Consider the following 27,986-nt stretch of genomic DNA (forward strand, 5'->3'; position numbering starts at 1 on the left):
AATAGAAAGCAGGTTTCATCTCAGCAGTAGAGTTAAAACTATTTGCAGCCAAGCTATTGGCACAGCTTCTTTATGGGCCTCCATTAAATCCTGAGAAAGTCCATCCTGAGAAATTAGAGAAGGTTGAATCTGCTTTTCTAAGGAAATTATTTCAGGTGCCACATTGCATATCTAACATAGCAGTCTGGAAAGGAGTTGGAGATGGAACAAGGGTTTTACATACTGGCTAAATTTAACATTTTGAAAGCAGGGCTTGGTTCCACTTATATTTAAACATAATTTTGACTCTTCCTAGAGGCAGAACATTAAAGATAAAATACACTTCTATGGTTTCTCCCCAGGGGCCTTATTGGTACTGGGACAAGACCAGACTGTGCTAACATTAAAAAAAAAAAAAGGAACTTCAGTGTAAAAGCACAAACAACGTACCGCAGTACAGTATTAGGAAATCATACAAACTCCTTCAAGCCAGTGAGGTATGTAAACCAGTGAACAATCTTTAAATATCAAATGCCTTTTCATCACTTGGATTTAATGTTTTCCCATCAGCAGTTCTCAGAAGCAGATACAGGAAGTGTGAAGTCCTTGGTGCTCTCTGAGCTTGGTTGTTTGCTTGCAGACATGTCATTACCCAGCTAGGTAATATCATCAGTGCCCTGATCAGTGAGCACTGACGATGTTACTTAGTTGGGTAATGAAATGTCTGCAAGCAAACAACTAAGCTCAGAGAGCACCAAGAACTCCACAGTTCAACCCTGAGCTACATGTATTCTCTTCTTTGAGATACAGGAAGGCTCCCCGTGCAGACAGTCTCTCCATGTGGTTCAAGGGGAATTGAATTGAATCATTGGTTCACACCCTGCTATATTTCAATCTCTATAGAACTCTTAGAAGCTCTTCGGTGGAACCCTTATTTAAGTTATTCCCTGGCCTCTCAGATGAATTTTATGTTTGATATCTCATATTAGAGGAAGATCCCCAAATAACATTATCAGTTGCTAAATTTGCATTACTAGCATTTAAAACACAGACTCCTTTAGTTAAGACACAGGTAAGTTAAGGAATGATAAGCAATAAATAATACAGCTTTTTTCCCCTTCTGCTACTCACCACTTATATTTAATTTAAGACCTAGCTTATTAAGATAAAGACTATATCCATGTATTTTTAATATTTTAATATCCTCTTTATTTTTAGCACATGTACATAGCAACTATGTACAACTTTATGAAAAAACTTACTTTAGAAGAAATTAATACTACCTTATTCTCTGTATGGTCCCAACATTTACATAATGAATTTTAAGTCATAGCTTTTAATTTAGATTTTAGTATTACGGTTTCTAATTCTCTGTTTATATCTTCTTAAGTTGGTCAGTAAAGGTTTGATTAGATTGATTTGAAATTTGGGGTAATTTGCCTCTACATACCATTGGAGAAAAACAGTGAGAGCGGCTTATTGCCTTCTGTCCTTGTTTCTAGGTTCCCTACAGAAATCTGGCCACTGTGAGAAGCATCTACTAATCTCTGGTGGCTTTTGAGTTTTTACTGGTGGGCTCCAAGTTCATGGTTTTTTCCCCCTGATATGAATGCTATTTAAAGCTATCTGAAACTCAGGTGTGCTGCCCTGGGGAAAAGTCCAAAATAATTTTTAAGGATTTTTTTTCCTACTTGGGATAAATTCCTTGTTTCACACTGGCTTTTGTTGAATCTTCTGCTATCTTCTTTCTTCTACCTCCCTTAGGGCTTCCATCCTCTGGAGCGGGATGATGGTATTTAACATTTAGTGCAACACTGTTTCCTCTTTACTATCACTGAGTCTTCAGGGTTTTGGTGAAAGCCTTTTCATATCAACAGCTATCTGATCCTTTTCTCTTGAAATCTTCAGCAACCATTCCTTCCTTTTAAATGCCCCCTTCCTTAGCCTTGATAGCAATGAGTATGAGGTTTTCTGCTGTGTTCCCAGTTCATGTCATACAGTTAAAAATTGTTTCTGAACTCCTTAAAAGTTATTTCATGTTTAATAATGGATCAGTTTTAGATGAGAGCAGATGCATCTTAATTATTTTAAAATAGTTTGTAAATTTAAATAATATATTTAAATTTTAATTGGATTGTTTTAAATTCACTTATAAAAATGTCCTGAAATGTTTTCTAAAACAATGAACAGAGTTCAAAGATATAATCATAACATAAATTCTAATTCTATTCTATTCTACTTGCTGATATGAAGATGATACAAATTAACAAAGCTGTTAACAAATTAACAAAAATTAAATTTGCTCTCAAAGTACAAATGCAAAACAAGTCAATGTACAAAATCCTAGGGTTAAGGTTAGGGTGTTTTAGGAGATCTGGAGGAGAAAACTGGATATACATGCAAGGGACAGGAAGAGAAACAGAAATTAAAAGCAAACACATTTATTACAGAATGCATTCCTGCAATATTGAAGATTAGAAGAATAGGTTTCTGGTCCTGAAGTACACATACTATTGATTAAAATCTACTATTAGCAGGTTGTAAAATTATTAGCAGGTTGTAAAATTAAGGTTGTAAAATTAGCAGATTGTAAAAAACATTTATCTACTCACGTGAGTTTTCAAACTGTTGGGTTTACAGGAACTGGGGAGGAAACAGGAGCTCACCCTGCTAACGCGAAAGCTGGACTCGAACCGCTGAAGCGTCAACTATTTCTGGCCGGCAACTTTCAGCGTCATTAAGCCACTGTGCCACCGCATCTCCCTCATAATAAAGTATGTCATAATAAAGGGCAGGTTTGGAAAGTACATGGGCAAAATTTTTTTTTAACAATGAGCTTAAATACAAAAGAAAATCCATACGTATCACTAAACTCTAAACCAACCTTCCAAACCTGATGGTCTCTAGATGTTTTGCAGCAGACCTTTGCCCCAAATTTTAGAGAGCATCCAGTTATGAAGTCTGGTTCATTCATTCAAACAGCCTTAAAAATGCCATTTACAGAAAACTCTATAAATCATTAGTGGGGAAATGTCTGTGGGACAGTATTGGCAGGACTTGGAGTGGAAGTTGAAGTCAGTCTTGCTCTTCTGAAATTCTTTGCTCCTTCATGTAAACAGGCATTAAAGCAGTAATTTATTTATCAAATTGCTGGATCAACTGAATGGTTTGGATAAGCTTGGCTAAATAAAGGATTATATTTTAGATTTGCATATTGTTCTTTTCGGGCTTTTTGCTTCATGTTTTGAAGCAACGTGTTTGCTTCCGTGTTTCCTTAAAATAGTGCTGTGGGCCATTTTCTCTTCTTTCCCTTCATTGTTTTTTCTTGCATATAGAAATAGATCATCTCTGTAAACCTGACCCTGACCTGCTTTATGGTCTCAAGCTCTCAACACCAGCTTTATGTTCCAGTCAGCCAGAAATTCCAGCTGCTGCCTGATCTTGGGGTTCTTTCTTCAAGATAGAAATGAACTGTCAGCAGAAAGCCCTTCCTTTGAATTGTAGGCCTCATTTGGATGTAGAAACTCATGGTTTATATTCCTTTTAGAACCCAACAATTATTAACAATGCAGCAACCAGGGTATTTTGCAATAAATATGTGAAAAGATAAATATCTTTATTTTCTAGCACACACAAAAATAACACATTTATCAGGGGTTGGCACTAGTGATGATTTGGGCATTGTGCTAGGCAAGCTTAGATGAGATAATGAGACTATAATTCCATTTTACTCCCAACAATCAGTGTGTAGTAAGCCAACTTTCCACAACACCTGGAGACACAATATGTCCCTTTGAGAATTCTGAAAGCTTGCACTAAAAACAGTTCATTAGAACCTACATGTAGGTTATCCCCTGACTCAGTGGGTTACTGCCTTTGGGCCATAAATATATCCTTTCCCAGTAAACAGGAGAAAATGGGATGAGATAGGAAAATATAATTACTTTTTAATAATGGGGTAGAACAGCTAGATATTTTGGAGTACAGTTTTCATCAACCCTGGTGAATATGAATCTATCTTAAATTAATTTTTAATCTATTCCAAGCTATTTCTTTTATGAGTCCCCCTCCAGGCTTCCACATAAGGGCCAATCTTGCTGTTTTGTGCAGCTGCAGGAATGTCCCCCTGCTGTCCCATTCCACGTTCCAGGGAGCCAACCACCACTTCCTCCAGCCAGCCCCCAGCCCCTCTTTCCTTTCTTGCTGTTTTTGCTTTTTGTAGGGAGGAAAGAAAGTGAAATAAAGGAGGGAAAAGCTCATTAGCACTGTCTTATGGGAGAAATGCAAAGCTGCCCTGTGGAACAGTCGGGATGGTAGCAGAGTATAGAAGGAAGAGGCCAACATTCTTCTTTTGAGCAACTTTCCATTTTTTTCTTGTTCCTTTAATGTTAATATCCATTTTTGCGACTGAATATACATTCTGGCTCCTTCTAGTAAGAATATGCCATGGGCCACTTTAGAGTCGCATATTTGCATTGTCACATTATTTTTGTCATTTTTGGAAGGGTTACTTCTTTGTTGTTATTGTTTTACTTTTAAGGTCATGAACATTCCGCCTTCCTTAAATAAATTCAATCGCATGTTTTAATGGTTTCTGCGCTTTCAGAGCCTCCTCTGGACCAGCCCATACATGTTTCCAATTAAGAAGCTTTACTTCCCTGACCAGATTTGTGTTCAAGTGTCTGATTTAAGCAGCCAGAATTATGACTTACTGCCATTTGAAAGTTTGGGGACAATCAGGCATCCCAGAAAATTCTTGGCATTTGGGAATATAAACTTCTGCCCACATTTGTTCATTGTCTGTTGCAGTTTGGGATTAAAAGAGAGCCAGAGCACTTGTATCCTAGTGTACTTAAATATCAGGGGAAAGATTCCCACACCCCAGATAAATCAAGGAATATTTTAGATAGCAAGTGGCATGTTTACATACTTTTAGGAACTGTTCACCCAAGTTTGGCTTACAGATAAAGCACCCATAAAAAGCAGGGGGCTTGAAGTTACCAATTACCAAGTCATACTGGAAAAGTACACTGAATAGGGTCACAGTTCCCCCTTCCCAAATGATGGGATGTGTTCCAGGTAGTCCTTATTTAGCAACTGCCTCATTTAGTGACTGTTCACAGTTATGACTGATAAAAAGTAACTTTATGACCAATCTTCACATTTATGACCTTCACAGTTCTGTAAAGCAAAGAAAAGCTAAAGTAAGATCTTAAGCACAGTCACGGTTTCACTTGTCAGCCCCTTCACTTAATGACTGAGTTACCAGTCCCAACTGTGGTCACCAAATGAGGACTACCTCTATATTTCTATTTAAATTAAAACTTTCATTTCTAATTTTCCATTCTATACATATACATGAGTATGTGCCAATGTTCTGTTGCTTTGCTTTGCTTTGCTTTGGTGATACATTTTCTTTTTTTTTGCCATTGCAAAAATGCCAAAGGCTTGCTGAAATATAAGGAGCAGAGTTTTGTACAGATCATTGCCTTGGGTATAGCAGTGACCCCACCCCCAACCCACATTTAGAACAATTGTCCCAAGGTAACTTAATTCAAACTTAAAATTTCTCCTGATCCTGGCACTCTGACTTTTGAATTTTTGCTTAGTTAATAATCTGCTCTGATTCAATGAGTTGCACAGTTGCTTAGATTTAAATGGATGGCTCCTAATTAAAAAAAAAAAAAATTAAATGCCTGATTTGCATGTCCTCATTTCATTGGGACTAATTTTTATATTAGCTGAATCTTAAAGAAGCAAATTATATGCATTATTAGAATCTTCTTCCTGAGTCCTAATGAATCACTGTCAGGATTTGAATTGACATTTTAATAATGCCATGCTGTGCCAGCATGAAATTAAGGGAGTCAGCTTGAAGTTTTCAAGGAGAGGGAACTGAGAATTTTTGACAACAAAGGGTCCAATCCACAAACCAACTCTTGTTTGTTGCTTTTGTATCTGTGACTTATTGGTGTCTTCTAAAAGTCTGTAAACTGCTGTGGACATTTAGGCCTCAGAGAATTATACTGTAACTTAACAATAGCGAAGAAATAACATGTAAATTTTTCTGTAGCGTAGGTTGCATGTGGGTGAAAATTGAAAATACTAACCTGAATGGGCCTGAGAGGATAGGAGACATATAATAAAAAACAGACTAAGCTTTTCTCAAGGAAGGTGAACTGATGAGCGTAGTAAAGCACAATTGATTACACCATCTTGTTGCTAATACCAAAGGGGTGGAAGGGAAGACCAACTGGAGAAATCATGGAGGTGCCAGGATGACCTAGGCTTGTTCCTTATTCCTTATTCTTTATCTGTTATGTTATACATAGTTTGGAGTCATATTTTAATTAAGCAGCTATTGTAATACTTTCATGTATTCTCCCCTTTGGGGTCTATAATCTTCAGTTTTTGAAGACCTGTGTTAACCAAGGAGCAAAGCACAAAGCTTGAATTTGATGCTTCATTACCTATCAGGATGTCCTGTGCTATGGGCCAACATGTACAGTATACTCCACGGGGCTACTAAGTGACCATCCAGCACCCACCATAATCCATCCTGACCTTTTTGACAATTCTTTTTAATCCTTAGCTCTCTTTCTTCCATGGTTCCACTCAATTTGTAAGTCCTGCAATTCAACTATGGTCGGTGGGGACAAAGATAAAACATTTGCAGATACCTCTATACCAGTGTTTCTCAACCTTACCAACTTTAAGATGTGTGTTGCTAAGATTGAGAAACACTGCTCTATACCCATCAGTGCTGCCTGTTTTGCCACTGCATCCACTCTCTGATTTCCCAGCTAGCCAGATTCCTCCTAAAACAAGGTTAGAGCTGAAGCTCAGTGGCATAGCATCCACTTTGCATGCTGAAGGTCCAAGTTTATGTCTCCACCATCTAAGATTAGGAAAGTGTCTGGACTAAAACAATACTGAGTTAGAAAGACAAGTTATCTAACTTGGTAAAAGTAGCTTATTTTATTCCTAAGTGTGACTAGCAATAAAAGTATAGCACAAAGATCCCTATTCACAAAGAGATCTGATATTGAAAATTCTTTTACCTACTTCACAGTGTTATTATGGGAATAAATTAGGAAGGGGTGGATCTTGAGTTTCTGCAGGGAAAGACAGGCAGTAAATATATAAAAACAGTGGTAAAATGTGAGCTGCTGCAAAATCAAAGGATAGACTTCATCACAATTTCCCTTTAATATTCTCAGAGGGTTTGTTCTAATCTTTTTAGGTCTGAAGACAAAGAAATCTGTGGCTCACCAGATGCTTCTAAAGGACAACCTATAAATGTTAAGGCTCCTGTACCACTGGCCTGAGGCTGATGGCAGTTGGAATTTAGCAGCATCTGACGGGACACAGTTTCCCCACTTTACTGTAATTTTCCTGTAGTCTCTGTACACCTGTTGCTTTTTCTCCTTTCCTCAAGCCATCTTAGAGGTTTAATCTGCAAATTTTACTATGGTTAAGTGAACCATGGTTTCTGGAATTAACCATTATATGCCACTTTAAATTAATCTATTTCTACGTATTTCAACAAAAAGGTGCAAAGGTGATATTAGCCTTGGTGGATACCATCTTGTCCAGCTATTCTGTATGACAGAGGGCCAACCAGATGTATTCTGAAAGCTCACTGACATTTTCTTTGGTCTTAATAAAAGTTTCTGATGAAAGCATTCAAAGGCGATTGTAAACCAGCACAGCTTACTTTTTTTTTAGATTTTTATCCTGCCTTTTTTTTCCATGTGCAACTCAAGGCAGCACACATGTCAGTATGCCTTCCTCCTCCTATTTTCCCCACAACAGCCCTGTGAAGTGAGTTGGGCTGAGAGAGACTGACTGACCCAAAGTCGCCCAGCTGGTTTTTCATGCCTAAGGTGGGACTAGAACTCAGAGTTTCCTGGCTTCTAGGCCAACACCTTGCTCTTTTTCTGTTGAATTATGCACATTTTTAAGGACCACTTCTTAGGTTGAACATCTTCAGTTTTGAAGATGAAGAGATGTTTTCCCTGATTATGTTAGATGATTGGGATGGGTTTATTTTTGCCAAACTACTTAACAAAATGAATCAATAGTGCTTTTCCAGCAAAACAGACATTGTGAATGATTTCTTCAAAAATGACTATGATGCTTAGCAGAAATACACACCAGGATTTTAAAAAGCCTGCTGTGTTGATATTTATTGAAATTTATTAGCTGCATCAATGAAACAGAAGGGAGGGCTATTTTTGAAGGCGATGATTCTCCATATTAGTCACATGGCCAATCAGAGTATATGCAGCTTAAAAACGGTGATCTCTATTTTGGGGTGCTGTGTTCAATTCTCATCATCCTTCTCTTCCCAAAGATGGGACCCCTTAGATCTCCTCTGTGAATAGAGTGTATAATCCCAAGGAATTGCTCATAAGGGGGCAAAGGGTGGGGGTTGCCTGAGGATGCAGAGCTGTTGAGTGGAAATTGCAGTTTCCTTCAACTGGAGATGCTTGCTGAGAACAAATAAATGTTTACTTCCCAGAACAACAATTGCTCTTCAGGTGTTCATTCAGCATCTTGATGCTGCATCTTCCCTTCCAATATTCCATAATGAGCAAAACAAGCTTAAGCATAACCACTCTTCTGCTTTTCAGTCTAAAGCTACCCTGTAGTTATTTTTACCCACTCTTGCAGCCACTACATATCCCTTTGATTTTCCATACTCTTATTACTCTGTACATCAGCACCACTCGTTCCTTAAAATGCACAAGCACACATACAGTAATTGCTTGCTTCTCATTTAGAGCACTATTCCCTGTTCCTGGAGTGTTGTCTTCTGCAGAAAATAAATGTTTATGTTTTTTCAAATGTTTCTTCCAAGAAAGGCTGTGCCATGTAAAAAAGCCACTTCATCATCTCAGATTTTGCAGTTAAATCAGGTTTTAAATAACTCAGAGAAGTGGTTGCTACTACATGGGGTCATTTATAAAATATGGAAATATTTTGTTTTATGACCAGGAATGTAACTTGAGCTTTGCTTGATTATTTTAAGGAAGGATATATGCTTGCAGTTGCCCTCATTATCATCCATTTGGGTTCTTGCCTCCCCCACCAAACACAGCTTTATTTTAATCTTCAGATTCTAATTCCTAGGGAGAAAAGGGGGGAAATAACCTGCTGCAGAAAATGTACTAGTCTCTGGGATAATTTTTATTTACCAGAATGCAGCGCGGCAATATGTACACCTGTTATGCATTCTTGGAAATAAATCTGGCTGTTGCCTAATGCTCTGCTTTGGAAGTTTGTCAAGACCTTGACACATGATTTCTGCCTTACAAGCAATTCAGCCACCTAGATGTTTCATTCACCTGTTTTGCTGGCTCCCAAGGGCTTCTGTTACTGTATTTTGCTTATCCAGCTAACTGGAGACTGATGTCTTTCTGTAGAGAAGCAAAAATGAAGGGATAAATATCAAGTGGCCAGAATAAATGGCAGGTGAGAGAATTTCATCACACAAAAATAGCCTTTGGTGTCTGTTCTTTGAACCCTTTGCTTAGAGTAGAGTTGCCCAGATGGCAATTTGTTAAACTGTCTAATTTGCATTGGTTAACAGTTGTCAATTCAGGACCCACAAATGTTCAGAACCAATTGGAGGGCAGCCTACCCTCCAATTGAGCAAGTACAAAGTATGGTCATTGATTGGCCAGTCTTGGAGGCAAATATTGATCGGTTGATGTGGTCAGCAAACATCCCAACATTTCCCCATTCCACTTTAGACCTGCTACGAATGTCAGTACAAGGTTCCCTCAAGTTGAGCTTGGTCTTGATGACATCATGGACAGGCCTATGTAGTCTCTACAGCAAAAACAACAAACAGAGCATGAGTGGGTGTCATCCCTCTATACTGCATGAAAGAAGAATGGAAAGATGCTGTTAACTCTGGCGTGCCCATCTCAGCACAGGTCTTTTGTCCCTGGGGCGGCTTGTTTTCCCAATCATCTGTCACTTTGCTGATAGTCATTTGCCCTGCCATACCTCCCTCCCCCCATGTTGTGGAGCTCAGAACGTCTACCATAGTGTCACTACTGGTGTTGAGTGGTGTGCGTTGTCTCAGCAATATCTTCCTTTTGTTTTCCCTCAGAAAAGGCAGCCTAGTTTGTGTCAGCCAGTGATGGCTATTGGTTCATGTTTGACACTCAATGAGAGAAAAAATCAGCCTGCTTATCCACAGTAGAGACTGTAGAGACAGAGGCCAGGTAGCTATAGGAGGGCTAACGAGCCAGAAGCTTTCAGTGTCAGGAGTCAGGCGCTGGCCACAAGTCCATAGAGCATTGGATTACAGTATTTACATTGGTGTGGTTTATACTCCTTGGCAGTGATTCACAGACAAGAGTGATTTCCAAATCTTCTCTGAAAATGCCAGGGATTGAACCAAAGGTTTTGTCAAGGAAAGGTGGCTGTTATCACTGACCTTTATGCTTTCCCTAATCATAAAATTTTCCTCAAGTGCTACTTATTTGCAGTGTTGTATCACTAGTCTCTGCCACTCCACTTCATCAGCCACAACTGTTTCCTGAAAACAAATTTCAGCTACAGTACAGTAATAATTAAGATTAGGTTGGGCAACCCTTTTTCTGAGGAGACTTTTAGAGCCAAATACCAAGGGGTGTGTGTATGTGTGATGCAAACAGTGGAAGGCCCAAAGTCACAAGTAAAGGGGACATCATCCACTTTCTTGCATCCTCCTCCTCCTCCTCCTCCTCCTCCTCCTCCTCCTCCTCCTCCTCCTCCTCCTCCTCCTCCTCCTCTTCTTCTTCTTCTTCTTCTTCTTCTTCTTCTTCTTCTTCTTCTTCTTCTTCTTCTTCTTCTTCTTCTTCTTCTTCTCTAAAATCATGTAATGCTGTTATTCTTTTCTTCTGAAAGAAACATAAACGCCGCAGACAAAAACAAATTAGGAGCCTGCTGAAAAGTATTCCTTTTATCTCATGATCTCTTCTGCAGAGACGGTGTGTTATTTGTGGCTTGAACCAAAGAGTATTTTTAGCAATATCAATTTCTTTGTCTTTCATTTTGTCTTGATTTTTTCCAGTTTCCCTTCAAAAATGTTCCATGGTAGCACATAAAGGAAAAGCTGAAAAATAGTTCTGAAAATCACACCCATTGACAGGGATATATGCAAGCAAACAAGCCATTCTGGGGCCAGGGGAGAAAGCCGTTTTGAATGCATCGGCAATCAATTCTTTCCCCAGATCCTCCCTTCGATCTGAATAAGGCTATCCTGGGATGGTTATCATCCGAGAAAGCTTACAATTTCCCACACCTTAACAAGAAAGTTAGTGTCAGAATTTTCCATCTGTCTAGCGATAGGCACACTACTTGGATCCTGCATGTCCACCGAGTCATCTGGCTTTATCTAATTGTGCTTTTACTTCAAAAGGCATTCAGTGCTCTCGCAGAATCAGAATATCATGTTGCTTTCAGTATGGAAGATATTTTCTATGCAAAATGTGGAAGCAAATGCATGCACCCATCTGTTTCTGAATATCTTTGAGAGTGAATTGTGTGAAATTGAGCACCTGCAATTGTTCAAAATGGCTAAATTGGGAAAATTTCAGCCTATCTAGTCTTCAAAGAGATTTAGCTTTCCAGATGGAGCATAGATTCTGATTGCCCTCCAAATTCATAAACATTTGATTTTCAGTTGCAGAATAAACAGATCTAATCTTCACAGTAGATCACAAGATCAGCAGTACTTAAAGATGAGGCTTCTCTTCCCAGAGTAGAGTTGGTACACATTTTTCAGGGACAGGATGGACAAATAGCTACTGCAAAAATTGCTTCAGATTCAAAGAAGCAAGATTCAGAGTTTCACTCTTGGATATGCAGTTATTACATTTCCTCCATTGGGGATATCTAAAGTGACATCTTCTCAAGAAAATCATGGCCGAACTCACACAACACATTGGGGATCACCCTGGGGACTTAGTGAATGGCTAATGTAGATAATTCTGTATCTATTTCTAAAACAATTCATCATTTGTAACATATTATGGGCTATGAGTTCCAATACTCAGGATTTCACAAATAGAGGATTTGCTTGTCTAGAAATATTTAACTGTGTTAACAAGTCCTCTATTTGCCACAAACATTCTCTTGTTGCTTGATTCAAAAACCTGCTGCAAGGTTCTAACATCATGTCCTTGCAATTCCTGGAAGTGCTGTTGGAAGGCCAACATGTCTAACTAAATGACAATTGTTTGTCAGACATAATGTATGCATGGCTTGTTTGAGCTATTCTGTTTCAAACAACTGCTTGAGAGGTGAAATGTAGAACCACTGGAAATAATGTTATCACTCTTCATCTCTTGCAACATAATTTGAAATTATCATTAATATGTGTTTCCACAAATACTCTGTGTGTGTGTGTGTGTGTGTAAATGTAATCTACATGGGCCCCAGCTGTAAGAAACTAACATTCCTTTTGTACATCAGAATCTGTTCCAGCCCTCAAGAACGACATCACCATATAGTCTTCCTAGTTTGATGCCTTCTGAATGTGTTGAGATCTCAATTCTCTAAACTAACTGGCTAAGAATTCTGGAATTTGATGTTCAAAGATATCCAGAGAACAAAGAAGACTGTCCTAGCAAAGGACATTCAGGGGCAGTGGAGTGAATGTACATGCAAAAACTCAATTATCTGTCTTTAATTCAGAACTTCACTGTTTGGTAGGCTTGGGATGGTTGAAAATGCAAAATTGTGTTTAGACAGTTTTGGCATCTTTTCCATGGAAATGTTCCATACTTCAACATAGCTTGACAGAGGGTTGTTAACAGTTTTAGAATATAACAAGAAGCTGATGAGAAAAGGTTTTGCTTTGTGAATTCTTGATGTTACATCACACTTCTGTGAAGGGATCAGCATGAAAAGGACAGAGGGGAGCTCTTTAGCCAAGGAAGAGTTATGGTATGAGATCTCTCTCTCTCGCTCTTTCTCATCTATCTATGTATCTTTTCATCCATAAACATTTAGATTTCACAAGCACTCTGAAGATGTGGAAAATTATGTGCTAGGCTCTCCTGTGTTCCTGGTTTAAGGACAAGAAATTCAAGAAGCAGTTATTCATTTTGATCAAAGCAAAAGTACAGAGGCAGGGCCATCCACAAGGAAGCTCAAAAAAGTCATGATGGCAGCCATGAGCCTGTAATCATTATTGCCATCTTGATTTTTTTATGCCTAAGTACAAGACAGTGGAATAATCTGGAGAATGCTGGCTGCTCCCTTTGATGAGGACACTGACCTCCCAGCAGCCAAAGCGATGTGAGATTCATTCTGCATTTATACTCCTCTATTGAACATTACCATATCTTATTTGATTGCCTTATCTGTGGATAGTTCCTGTCTAAAGTTATTGTTTTCTTTTGCTTTGCTCAATAAATATTTTGGGCTTTTATTCATTTGTGTTTTCATTGCATCTGAATCCACAGACTTCCTCCCTACATTTTACTGTGGCAGAATAGTATCCAGATAGAGACAAGGATGGAAACTGCTTTCTCAACCAAAGACAGAAGACAAAGGATCTGCTGGAAATGAATGCTGACTGAAGTCAACAAAGCCAGTATGCCTAGAGAAATTGACTTCTTAAAGCAGATAGTCAGCCCTGCTTAAGACTGACAGATATAGGACTGCATTTGGAAAGGTTTTATATTTAGCCACAGTGACAAGGCCAATCCAAAGCCTGCATAAGAAGGTGAGTGCAGCAACCAAAGGAGTCTGGTCTGCAGTCAAGAGAATGGAGAGGTATCTTAAGGGCATTGCACACCTAGAACTCAGACTATGACCCAGCAGCAACCCAGACTGATGAGCTACATGGATGCAGACTGGGCAAAAGACAGGACAGATCTTAAGTCCACAAGTGTGGACATATTTTCCTGTATGGGCATGGGGAAATCAGATAAACAAAAAGATGTCAGTTGTGCTGTCATCCACTGAAACAATAAATCCTGTGATAATTTGAAGTTTTCAGGCTCAACTCCTGGTGATCAAAAGGACATGCCCATCTTTTCTTGGCAAGAATGCAGAAGTGGTTTGCCATTGCCTGCTTCCTGTAGCTCTTGTTTTTACACAGTAGCTGGTTCTGAGTGTAATAAGCTAATTTTCTGGGGGACTCTCTCAGCAGGATCCTTTCAGTTTCTATCTAATTCCCTTTAAACAAGTCTGCTGTTTCAGACTCTTCAATCAGCAGGAGGGTGTCTAAGGGGCAATTTCCCCCCTCCTCTGTAGATCCAGTAAGAGACCCTCATAACCTCTAGTTATAAACAGACAAGCACAGCTTTACTTTATACTTGCATTAAGAAACTAATATAGAGCTATGCAGACAGTGTTACACAGGTATCCATAGACAAACAGAACTTTATAGAAGAGGACTTATTGAACTCAGTGGGAATGAAGCTCTCTGTGGGAGAGAGATTTACTCAGAGATAATGCTCCCTTAAAGGTGCAGGACTTGTAAAAAGCAAAGTACATATTTACAAGAATTCTTCTTCCTCGCTTGCAAAATGCCCACGTTTTTTGCATAGGCTCTCATGCAGTTGGTTTTCTTTCACTCTTTTCTCACTGCTTAATCCTTCTTGAATTCTGTGGGTTAGACTTCATCCATCCTGGCCTGTCAGAATCTGGCTTGCTTCTCTTCTCTTGATTTGGTAAGCCACAATAATTCCCCAGGCATATTCAGTTAGTGTTCCTCACTGATGAAACTTTCTGGACTCTTTATCCATGCAGGCCAAATATGACAACTATTTGAATCTCATAGCCTGGGTGGGCATTTCTGCTTCCTGAAGTTTGAAAAACTATCCCTAGATATTTAAATGTCTTAACCTGATCAATGGGCCACCCACCTAAGTTCCAACTTCTCTGTTTTGGGCGTTTGGAAAAAGTTAAGTATCTTAGTCTTGGTGTAATTTATTATTAGTTCCTCCTCAGTACAGTAATATGTAAGTGATCTCAGAGCTCTTTTGAAGCCAATAGAAGTTAATGACAGAATTATTGCATCATCTGCATACAGTAATAAATTGACATGTCTTTGGGCTAGTTTAGGAGGATGAAAAGTAGAGCTACTTAGATGAGTGACCAATAACTTAGAATATGACAACTATTTGAATCATTTGCATCCCCCAAGTTGTCTACTTCACTTATGGGAGCAGCAAGCAGAACACTGAGTACAGTACTATAGTAAGAAAAGCCTAGTGCTTTCTCCCTTTTTCTCTTACTCATGAATAGTCTTTCTCTGTTTTGCTTTAAGCTTTTATGTTTATTCGCTTTACCTTCTTAAGCTTCCTAAAGGGTGAGTATACATTTTAATTTACCAGTTCAGCCTACAGCCCTAGAATTTCCTGATGGTCTATGATCCAAGTAAGGACCAGATCTGATTCCGTTTAGCTTTTTGGAGATCATCTAAGTTCAGCTGCTATGAGTTCATTTGACCTTCTCTCAAACTAAGGATCCTTCTTTCATGCTTCCTGCTTGACCCCTTCTTCTTTCTGGGAATGGTGCAAGGTCTGGTGTAGATAAAAGTCCTGTCAGTTTTCTTACAGTAGAACTGAAGAGAGCCATCACACCACTCACCAATAATCACTGACTTGATTCAGCATGTAATGGTCAGTTGAAGCTTACCTTCAGTCTTAGATGTGAGTAACTGCAGGAGACAGAGGATGGAAGTGATGTCATGATCTTACTATACAAAGGACATGAATTACATAATTAGTGTCATTTGTACAATTACATCATTATGACATCATTGTGGCTTGTACCCAGGGCTGGCTCCAGACATTTTGATGCCCTGGGCAACATCATATTCTGGCACCCTCTATGGTTTGGCTCATCTTCCAATTTTATTAAGAATTTCAAAAAGGCATCCTCTTGTTGTTTTTTTTTTCTTTGGGTTTTTGAGCTTTACACTTACGATTTTCAGTTCTGGAGAATTTTTTTCTTTTCTCCAACATTTTCACCCTATTTACACAGTATGTAATTTTAATTAAATCAGCACCCATTGTTGTCATATGGCAACAATTCTGCGAAATTATATTTAATCCTAGAGAAGGTGCACTGGCTCTCAGTATGCTGTTACTACTTTTCACTTTTTTATTGAGTTCTTTTGGAAGTCTTTTAAATTTTGGCACCCCCTAAAATTTGGCACCTCTAGGCCAGTGCCTACTTGGCCTTAGCCTAGAGCTGGCTCTGCTTGTACCAAATGTCTATGGGCCTAGTTCCAGCAAAGATTAAGTTCTGGGTTGTCTAAAGCTTTAACAAAATAATCTAGTTCTTTCTTTATGGGGAGGCCAGCAGTTTTATTAGATGAACTGACCTCAGTGATGGAACTATCACCATTATATGCCATTTCAAAAGCATAACTGATATGGTCATCTCCTGTTTCAGAAGATCATGCTCTAAAAGCATCAACTTTGGCAGAGCCAATGATAATCCCAGAAGCATTCTTCCATTTCTCTTTACATTTTAGATGGAATCAGAGATTTTTCCAGAATAATGACTGAAGAAACTACTGGAGCATTGCAAGCTGATCTCTTCTCATTAACATCACCCCAGTCTCCATTTGGCCTAGCAGTAGCCACAATTCCTGTATAGCTGGGGGACTGGGATGGGTGCAGGAGGACCAGTTGCACCCTTGCATCCATCAGTCTCAAAAATAATAGAAATAGAGATGCCAACATTCACTTGGGAAACTATGTTCAGTAACAATTTCAGAAGCTATCTTCAGAAGTACTCTACTTACTTGGCTTTCTACCTTCACTTGGTTGCCCTGTAACCTGTTGAAATCCAGGTTTTGGGGCAGTTTGCTTGCTTCTCTTAACTGAGGACCTAGTGGCACCACACAACCTTTCTTAGTGTAGACACCTTTTGGCTGCTCCCAGGTTGAACAGGTGGAATCTTGTGGTCTAGAATGTGATGAGTCCACGCTTGGGGTCTTGTTCACCTTTGAAACCTGCATTTCTGGTTTCTCCAATATGACCTGTGGAATCCCTAGACCTAGTTGCATTTTGAAACATAATAATCCACTTTGGCCTGAAAAATTAGAACCTCAGAGTCTATTCTTCTGCTCTTTTTAAACTTTACCATTTCAGCTAATGTATTTCAACTCTTATCTGTTCTTGAAATTTCTTTAACTCAATTTGAGCTCTTTGATATTCCTACTGTGCATGACACGAGGCAGCCCCATTTGGCAGAGAAATGTGCTCCACCCAGTTCTCCCATTTCCCTTTCTTGCTCTTGTCAGGTTAATTCTAACGTTATTTTCCTCAAAATTGTTATATTGTGAGATATTAATTCTCATGAGCATAAGTTCTGGCTCTACTGCTTAACATTATCCTCATTATCCAGTGTCCTCAAGAACTAGAAATAAAAATAAAACTTGTATTATATTGACTTTGGTTTGATTGGAGATAGGTAGGTGGGAACCTATTCCTCCTTTCTCAACAAAATCAAGGTTCAGTGTCCCCAGACCAGCAAAAGATACATGAAAATAATCAAGAACAAAATTTGTGGACTGCTCATTCATTATATCTGACCCCTATTGCCATTTCAATCCAACCTGTAATACCACTACCCCATGTATTCTGTGGGCTCACATCCCAGCCCTTCTCCCTACCTGGAGTGTTCAAGATATTGGTGCAACAGTCTTGACTGACTGCTACAATTTGTTTTGATTATGAGGTAGTTTCTCTCAAGGCAAATTAGGAAACTCTGCTTCCATTCTAATGTTAAAATAAAATTAGAGAAAAACATGGGACTAGTTCTCAATCAGCAGCACAATCAAAAGTACAGAGATATGGTTTTAATGCAACAAATCTGAGCACACATAACCAGAAATAATACCCTAATACAACTGTCTAGTAAATATCCTTTCTCTACATAATAATCTCTCATGTAGTCCTTTCTCTCACTGGAAGTTCTTAGTTCTTAAAATCTTTCTCTCAACCAGAGCTGAATCTGCTCTACTTTTTCATTCATCAACCACCATCATCTGTAACTTTCTTCTCTGCTTTCTGCCAGCCCATTTCCCCCCATTTCTGGCTTACCAAATTCTATGTTCATAAAAGTACAACACATTGTTCTGCATTTTAAAAAAAAAAGATTAAGAAAAAGAAAATTATGTCAAGATTCATTCACATACACACATACACAAAGTATTCTTGCCATAATATGGAGTGCTGAATATGAAAAGAAGTTGATTATATACAGTAAAGCCCTGGACTGTGGAGCTGTAGCATTCAAAGAAATGGCTGGCAAAATTTTAATTAAGATTGTATTTATAATACCTAGTGTGTAGCACCCCCAGCTGTACTGCATTTACTTTAATTATGACTTTAAAAATTTAAAGTGGCCCTATTCTTACTGGAGGTAAATGGCTAAATAAATAGCCTGGAACAATGTACAGCTAAAGGATTTGGAAATGGGTAGCTTAGCTACAATGTGCCACACAATACAGAGAAAGTCAAGTGGGCTTTTGCTTTCCTTTTGACTGGTACATAAGAAGAGCTCTTAATCACTACAGGACTAGGATGAAGGAAATCTTTAATAACCCAGGACCTGGACGGCAGATCCACGGTGGCCCTGGCTTTCGGATGCTGCTTCTTAATGCCAGGTCAGTTAACAACAAGGCCCCCCTTATATGTGACCTGATCACTGAGGAGTGGGCCGACCTGGTGTGTATTACTGAGACCTGGCTAGGTCCTGAAGCGGGGGTGCCCCTTTCAGAAATGTGCCCAGCCAGGTTTACAGTTTGGCACCAGCTGAGACTCCAGGGCAGGGGAGAAGGGGTAGCGGTTGTCATCCAGGACTCTCTTGTGGCCTTCCGGGGCGCTGCTCCACAAGTAGCCAGTTGTGAGACCCTGTTCCTGAAGCTGGGTTCACGAGAACACTTGGGACTGTTGCTTCTGTACCAGCCTCCCTGCTGTGTAGCAACCCCTCTGCTGGAGATAGTCTTGGGACTGGCGGTGGAGTTCCCCAGACTTATGGTTCTGGGAGACTTTAATCTGCTGTCCCTGGGACATGCTTCAGAGGCAGCCTGGGAGTTCATGGCTACCGTGGCAGCCATGGGCCTGTCCCAGATTATTTGTGACCCGACTCCGGACAGCGGTCTCACACTGGACTTGTTTTTTTTGTCTGAGTAGTGGCAATGTGAACTGAAGGGGGGGAATTACATCTGTCCCCCCTGTCATAGTCTGATCATGCCCTGGTGGCCTTGAAATTCTCCGATGCACCCCCCCTCCTCAGGGAGGCAGGACCCATTCGATTGGTCCGCCCCCTGGTGACTGATGGACCCAATGGGGTTCCAGAGGGAGCAGGAGGTTATACCCGAGGATCTGCTGCATGGTCCAGCAGAGACCCTGGCCGCCACCTGGAATAGGAAGGTGGCCGAGGCTTTGGACAAGATCACGCCCGTGTGACCTCTCTTGACCCATCGAGCCTGATGCTCCCCATGGTTTACGGAGAAGTTGAGAGTTCTGAAAAGGATTAAGAGATGTCTAGAGTGCCACTGGAGGAAAACAAGGACCAAATCCGACCAAACACAGGCTAAAGCCGCTATTAAGGCCTACCTTGTGGAGGTAAGAGTGGCGAAACATCAACATTTCTCTGCTCTTACTGCATCTGCAGAATGCTGCCCAGCGGCCCTGTTTAAGATCACTCGATCTCTTTTGGGAAAGGTGGGCCCAATGACCCACCTACAGGGCCATGCGGAGGAGTTTTCTGGGCATCTGGCGGATAAAGTCGCTTGGATACATTCCCAGTTGGATGCCAAGCATTGGGCATGGCCTGTGGAGAAGCTGGGGGTATGTACTTACCCTGCTATCTGGGAACAGTTTGACCCTGTTGGACCTGAGGCAGTGGACAGGGTCCACCAGGCTGTAAATGCCGCCACTGTCAATTAGATCCATGCCCCTCCTGGCTGGTTAAGGCAGCTTGGGAGGTGACATGAGGGTGGGTCCAGGCGATGGTGAATTCATCCTTGAGAGAGGGAGTGTTTCCAGGAGCCTTTAAAGAGGCACTGGTGCACCCCCTCCTCAAGAAACCATCACTAGATCCCACCGTACTGGATAATTTTCGTCCAGTCTACCACCTCCCCTTTTTAGGGAAGGTGGTTGAGAAGGTGGTGGCATTGCAGCTTCAGAGGATCCTGGATGAAATGGATTATCTGAACCTTTTCCAGTTGGGTTTCAGGCCCGGATTTGGGACTGAAACAGCATTGGTCACACTCTTGGATGATCTCTGGCGGGAGTGGGATGGGGGTAGTGCATCCATCTTTGCTCTTCTTGACCTCTCAGCAGCTTTCAATATCATCGACCATGGTATCCTTTTGGGTTGGCTTAGGGGGTTGGGGGTGGGTGGCACAGTTTTGTGCTGGTTCACCTGCTTCCTCCAAGCCTGGTCCCAATCGGTGTTGATAGGGAGTGAGAGGTCCAGCCCATGGCCCCTCCTTTGTGGGGTGCCACAGGGTTCAGTACTTTCCCCGGTTCTTTTTAACATCTACATGAAACCACTGGGTGAGATCATCTGCCACCATGGGATGAGGTATCATCAATATGCAGATGATACCCAGTTATATATCTCCATCCCAGGTGATTTGAGTGATGCTGTGGCTACCCTTTCGCGGTGCCTGGAAGCTGTGGGGGTATGGATGGGGAACAACAGGCTTCATCTCAACCCTGGTAAGACGGAGTGGCTGTGGGTTGGGGGCTTCTCTGTATCCAAAAGTTTACCATCTTTGGTTCTGGATGGGGTCAGACTACCCCAGACAGACCCAGTGCATAACCTGGGGGTCCTCCTGGACTCATGACTCCTGCTCGAAGAGTAGGTGGCCGTCGTGGCCAGGAGGGCCTTTGCTCAACTACGTGTTGTGTACCAGTTACGCCCTTTTCTGGATCAGGAGTCCCTCCAGTCAGTCACTCAGGCCTGTGAAGGAATGGTTGGATGAAGGCTGCGCTCAAGGAGATAAGCATTCCCACACTCCTGTTGAGGGCTAAGGGAATGCTTATCTCCTCAAGCACAGCCTTAATCCAACCATTCCTTCACAGGCCCTAGTCATCTCCTGTATAGATGATTGCAATGCACTCTACATGGGGCTACCCTTGAAAAGTATCTGGAAGCTTCAGCTGGTCCAAACGCAGCCATGTGGGCAATTTTAGGTGCCCCGAGGATGGCACATGTTACACCTTTGCTACATGAGCTGCATTGGGTCCCAGTTTGCTTCCAGGTCCAATTCAAGGTGTTGGTTATCACCTTTAAAGCCCTAAATGGCATGGGACAAGGTTACCCGAGGGACTGTCTCACCCCCATTATATCCACCCATCCCACCCGGTCAGGCAGGGAGGGTATGCTGTGGACCCCGTTGATGAAAGAATGTCGACTGGTGGGATCCAGAAAGAGAGCCTTCTCTGCTGTGGCCCCCGCCCAGAGGTGAGGCAGCCCCCAACTCTCTTGTCCTTCCGGAAAGCAGTCAAGACCTGGCTCTGCCAACTGGCATGGGGCGTAAAAAAGGGCTACCAACCCTGGGGATGGCTAGCACCTTGAAGATGCTCCCATACGTTAACATCTTACTGACCATCAACATCTTGGAAGGTATTATTTGTGTATGTGTTTGGTTTTTATTCTATTTTTATTGTATTTTATATTGTTTTTATTGTATTTTAATATTTATTGCTGTTTTATTGTGAACCACCCAGAGTCCCTGGGTTAAGAATGCCCAGTTACAGACAACCCATAGTTAAGAGCAGAGCCTATTGTAACAAAATTCAAGTTAAATACACAATGATTCTAGTTAAATACACAATGGTTTGAGTTCATTTCACAATATTATTCATACAATATTATACAATAATACTGTTCTGGCTTACATACAAATTCAACTTAAGGACAGATCTAGGGAACGAAACTCATTCTTAAACTGGGGACTACCTGTATTCCTATCTTGCTTATTGGAAAAACTTGATCCAACAGATGGTATGATGCATAAACTTGTAATTTTAAACCAAGTTATTAAATGAACAGAAGTAGAGTGGAGTGAGAAAATGGCATCTGTTGTTCAAGATTTTTCCTTAATTTCAATGACATCTATGATTGCTATGTCAGTGCTGTGATGTTCAACTGCACATTTCCACAGTCTCACTCCACATTCTTGCAAACAAAGTGAATAATTAGATAGGCTGAGTCATCCTACAACCGAGGGGGAGAAAATTTAAATCGAAGCACCGTATTTCAATTTTACTCCCCATAAATTTTAGGATGAGCCTTCCCATCTAATGACTTCATTTGTGTTCGTCTATTAACCTTTGTTAACCACCACCTACAGAAGTTAATACCAACAAAGACTCATCCTTTAGGGTTGGAGAGTCCTAGGAAGCTGCAGCTCCAGGGAGAGAAAGCAACAGTAAAAGCAGCTACTACTGTGGCCCATCTTGTCCCAGTACAGAAGAGTCACATGCGGCAGACTGTCGCTGGTAAAAGATAATGTGGCAATCAGCGGCATACAAGTGGTTGGTATTCTTTGTCCCTTCCTACACTGAAACCAGGGAAAGAAGTGATAGCTACATGCTGTTCATGTAAAGAAAAATTCCCACCTCCATCTGCATGCAAACATAAATGTCTAGGGAAAATAATCTTTGGACAATAGATGGTCACAGGTGAAACTTAAATCCCCAAGGCTATTTACTTTAGGGTCCAAGACCAGTTTTGGATGTGTCTTTGATCTCCCCATCCTTCATCCAGTGCAGATCTAGAGGGTGTCCAGAAATGCTTATGGATAAGTACAAATGGTGATGAAGGGGGAAGAGAAAAAGGAAACCTTTCCTTCCATGAACTTCTTTCAGTTACTACATGTTAGGATTTTAAATGATCAATAGTTATGCACTCTGGCAACCATAATTCCTTTTGGCCACAAGAGTTCAGATCCTGAGCAAATGCAATTTTTGTATACCACCAGAGATATTTGAATGACTCAGAAATAGGCTTCTTCAGTGTACATGTATTCTTTTTTCGACTGCCATTTATTTTATACATTCTCAGCATCATTGTTGACAACAAAGAAAATATGCCTATAGCATGAGGTATTTGGAATGTGGTCAACAAGAATCCGCTATATGATAAAGATTGGCTTGGGAATACCTTTTCTTGAACAAAATAAATTTTCAGAAGTTTTTTTTTTTTTTATAGTAGGAGCAAGATTCAATGAATAGAATGACGATGAATCACAAAGCTGAACATCATTTTTTTCTGGATAAAATGGCAATAGTAGGAATTTTCATGGATATACAATACATTATGTAAAATTTAAATTTGTATGTTATAGTTTTTAAAATGTATTATGTAAATTTTTCTGTCAATGGCTCATTGTTTTCCTTAAAATGATACAAAACTGTTACTGTGACACAGCTTTATAAATATAAAAATGATCATAAATATAGAATTTCTTGTAACTGATGTTTTATTAGAAAAAGAATTTCTCAATTTTATTCATCTATGACTAGCAAAAATATATGTATTTCTGTGATGTTTTATGGTTGTGGACTAGGTCACCAATTTAAAATCCAGCCTTTTCGACCTGACTCTTTTATAGATGCTAAGAAATTGCGACACAGATATCTTTCAAACACTTTTGGTTTAAAGGCAAGAATGAGTTTTTAAAAAGATAAATATCACAGGCAGCTCATTGTACAACTTGTATGTATAATTAGCTGATAAATCGCAGTTCTTATTTTGCTGTACTACAGGCATGATCCAAACAGCTAAGCATTTTTAAAGGCCCCTGATTTCAGAGGGTGACTCAAAACATAGGCTTAAATGCATTTTAGTAAATAAGCAAGACTCAAGATAGTGGCTGAATTGTGCCTTGTTTCGGTTTTTTTCATCTGACAGCAGCTTGAAAGTCTTTTTTCTTCCTTTTTTTTTTTTAGCAGGCGAAAAAGAAAAACAGTGAGGTCCTTACAGCTTTACAAGAGGTTGTTGTTGTTTTACTTCAACATATAACTGTAGTGACTCTTAGAAATAGCTATTTCCACAACCAATCATAACATTCAGTGCAACACTGTGATCTCCAATGTACAATATTCAGGAACTCTTTAAAGATCTTTCATTCAGACCAGCTTGCAATACAATACTGTATATGTAAGTTCTATTCATGGTGGATGGCAAAAGTGAATGAAATTCTAATATCTTGCTATCATGTTTAAAAGAGCTTTTATGATCTGATGTCTATCCTTATGGATTTACACTTTTGGGCAGGCAAAGATGGGCTGACCAAATGGTTTGACTGGCATGCTTATATATGAATCATGCAACATGGTTTGCATGTGGTGAACAAGAACAAACAAGCCCACTCAGAACTTTTCAGATGCCATAGTCAGACATTACAAGTATGATCATAAGTACCTGAAAGGCACCAATTTGCATTGGTGCAAACCTATCTTCCCAAATTGATTTCTATCCTTATGGAGTGTCTAACTTCCATGCCCAGGGCCTGTGCAAATTCTTTCCTTAGATTTATACAATGCTCAGCATTTCTAGCCTTATATGCGAATGGCAGGAGCCCCAAGCTGAAATAAGAGAACTGAAATGCTTGATGTTAGAAGAAAACAGAAAAAAACAAGTGTTATATAAACATTGTGGAATGAAAATAACCAAGGTCTACAGAAAAGAATGTCTTTTGCCAAGGGCAAAAGGATGTTGAAAGGGAAAATCAAGAGGGTCAGTTCTTTCAGTAACACTTAGAGATTATTCCAGACTACAATAATAGAATTTCAGGTAGAATGTACTGTATAGCTTAGATTAGGAAAGTTTAAGTGGACATTGCAGTGGCTAATGAAAGGGCCAGAGGTACTATGAAAGTCAAGAGGGCTTCTTTCAAAAAAAAGTCTTGACCAAATGAAGAGAATGGAAAAGAGCATAAACTCTTTTTGCATAAAAGACGCAAAAAGAGTTTGCAGAGCATGTGGAAAGAACATTAAGAAGACCACTGACAAAAAATTCTTCAAATGCATTCAGAATACAGTAATAAATCAACCAGGAGGCCATTTGACTGTTGGATGACAGAGAAATTAAAGGCGTGCTAAAGAAGAGTAGGGAAACAATACAGAAACTGAAGGATTTCTAATGGTCTTCACTTCTGAAGACATAGGACAGATGCTAAACTGTTTTTTTCAGGAGGAAAATTGGATGAGCTGAGACAAATAGATGTAATGAAAGATGAATTTATAGTCTGGACTGACAGACTAAAAAATTATCAGTCCAGACAGTCCAGAAGTTCTTAAACAATTTAGGAAATTGCTGATACTTTTACAAAAATAAGCCGTTCTCCATCTGTTGTAGATATGCTGCAGATCAGCATCTGTTTCCTGACTAGATATTAGCTAAAGTGGCTCCAATTTTTAAAAGGGACTGAGGGGAAATAAAAGGAACTATAAGCCAGTTTAACATTTATTTGAGGAAAATGGTTAAAATATTAAAGAGAAAGTAAGCAAACACATGAAAGAACAAATCTTGTTGAAAAGGAACCAACACAGCTTCTGCAAATAGAAATCTTGTCTCATTATCCATCCAGACTTTTTTAAGGGTATCTACAAACATGTAAGAGTGATCCAATAGATACTGTACACTTTGAGTTTTGAACAATCTATGACAAAGTCTCTCATCACAGATGCCATGCAATAAAGGGGAGTAGATACTGTGACCCAACAGATACTATATACTTGGATTTTCAAAAACCCTTTAGCAAAATTCCTCACAAAAGTTTCCTGGGTAAACTCAGCTGTCATAGGGTAAGAGGAGAGGTGCTATCCTGGATTGCCAGCTGATCCAAAAACAAAGAATAGACTCAATGGGCAATTCTCATGCTGGTGGGATCTGCAAAATGGAATCTCCTAAGGATGAGGGTTTGGTCCAGTGGTTTTTAACCTGTACATAAATGATCTACAGATATTGCTGAGTAATGAAGTCACCATGATACCAAACAATATAATCTTTTTGGTGCCTTCAAGTCAGTCTTGACTGCCTGGACAAGTCTATGCAGGTTTCTTGGCAAGATTTTGCTACGACTGAGACTGGCCCAGCTGGTTATGTGTTCAGCTGGGACTAGAACTACTAGTCTCCCAGTTTCTAGCCTAGCACTGTAACCACTTTCCCAACTGGCTCTCACCAAACTATATAGTGGGATAAAATTAAAAAGGAACTGTGAAAAGCTTGAAAAGAAAACTGGATGAATTGGCTTTGAAATGACAAGTGCAATTCAATAAACAAGTATAAAGGGATGCTGTTGGCATAAAAACCACATATACATCAATGGTATCTGAGCTGGTGACTGGGAAAGGGGTCTTGGAGCCACAATGGATAGGAGGATAAAAATGCAAATTCATTTGCAGCTGGTGTGCAGCTGGTATTTAAAAAATGCAAATCTCATGTCTCTATTAGGAAGCAATTTGAAAATAGGACTGCCAAGGTAATGACTTGGTGTATTATGTACAGTTCTAGAACCTTTAAAAAGGATATTACAGAAGGGAAAACATGCAAAAAAGGGTAACCAAAGTGATTAGGAAAACGGAGCAGTTTCTCTGCAAGAAAAGACTACAGTTGTTGAAGCTCTTTAGGTTAGAACAAAACTATTTTATAAGACAAAAGCAAAAAAGGCATGAATCGCAAGGGAAGAGGCAGATTTTTCTCCATCTCACAATGATGGAACTTGAGATATTCCAATGAAACTGAAATGGAGGGAAATTCAGAACTCACAGAAGGATTTTTTCCCTATGTAGAGTCTAGCTATACTGGGAAATTTGCCACCAGTATTTGTGATAACACAGCTAACTTGGATGGTTTTAAAAGGGGACTGTACAGGGTTAGTTGAAGAGCAAGCTATTAATTGCTACTAATACTTAAGGCTGTGAACAGCCTCCTGAATCACAGACAGTCTGCTGGTTGCTAGGGATTGATAGTGGAAAGGGACATTGGGCATTGTCCTCCAGTTACACTTATGAAGTTCCCAAACACATCCAACTAGTCATCGTGTGACCTTGAATGCTGGATGAGATGGGCCATTGGGTTGCTCTGGCTTCTGCATATTCTCCTCTAATCCAGCTATTTAGTTGTTCAATTTATACTTTATTTTTCTGATCCAACAAGTCCTCACTTTTGAAAGCTCCCCAAACTAATTTCTTGGGGTTGTGTATTCTCCAATTATTTTAAGAGAAATACAGAAGATCTATATGCAAACCTTATATTAAATAAAAATATACACTTAAAATGGTGAATATAATATATTTTTCTAAATTTTTCTGAGAGATTTGGTCATAACTTGAATACGGCCATATATGTAATCATTTCTTGCCAAACATGTGGGAACACTGTAATGGACCCTTTCCTCTTTGGAACAGTGACTGTGAAATGTTAGATTTAAGCGGAACATAAAATGATAAAACATTTAAACAACTGTTTGTATCAATGAAGCTAACTGCAACCTGTTTTCAAAGTTGGAATATAGTTGGAAATATTAAATACATGTATTTAGTATTTTACAAATGCTTCTTAGAATTTATTTTGATTTTAGTATATACATTGGAAAGTTATTAAGTGTATTGGCTTTCTTAAGTGTTTTGAAGGCCAAAAAAAAAGTTTTGCTTTGCTTTTGTAAGAGCAAAAACTTATTCTTTCTAAATTAGAAATTATGTCAAACTTTCTCATTTGCAGAATTAAGATTTAGATGTAATTTAATTCAGACAGTAGAAAAACCATTTTTCTGTGTTGCTTACAATTTCAGTAATATTTGTATGGAATGATGTAAATAATAATTTTTATTACTCTTGACTCTCTAAATTTTGTTTACAGATTTCAAGAAAAGAAATTCTGGCATTTACAAATGATGGTATTCTCCTTAGGTTTTTGCTCCTGGATGCTCCTGGGGAAGAAAGCAAGAAGCTAAACTGAAGAGCATGCATATGAAATAAGGTATAAACTAGATCTAAAATTTAGAA

The 27,986-nt window shown here is 39.6% G+C and overlaps 1 long non-coding RNA gene across 1 annotated transcript; it reads left to right on the forward strand.

Moving 5' to 3' along the window:
- Window positions 1-20: 20 nt before the first annotated feature.
- LOC148214580 (uncharacterized) lies at window positions 21-27,967 on the forward strand. The gene is made up of 3 exons (XR_015797823.1): window positions 21-476; window positions 2,620-2,753; window positions 13,449-27,967. It is a non-coding gene; the product is annotated as an uncharacterized LOC148214580 (long non-coding RNA).
- The last annotated feature ends 19 nt before the right edge of the window (window positions 27,968-27,986 follow it).

This window comes from Python bivittatus, unplaced genomic scaffold (genome assembly GCF_059951505.1).
Source record: "Python bivittatus isolate LINGU-HERP-01145 unplaced genomic scaffold, Pbiv_v1 ctg000610_np1212, whole genome shotgun sequence".
Lineage (NCBI taxonomy): Eukaryota > Metazoa > Chordata > Lepidosauria > Squamata > Pythonidae > Python > Python bivittatus.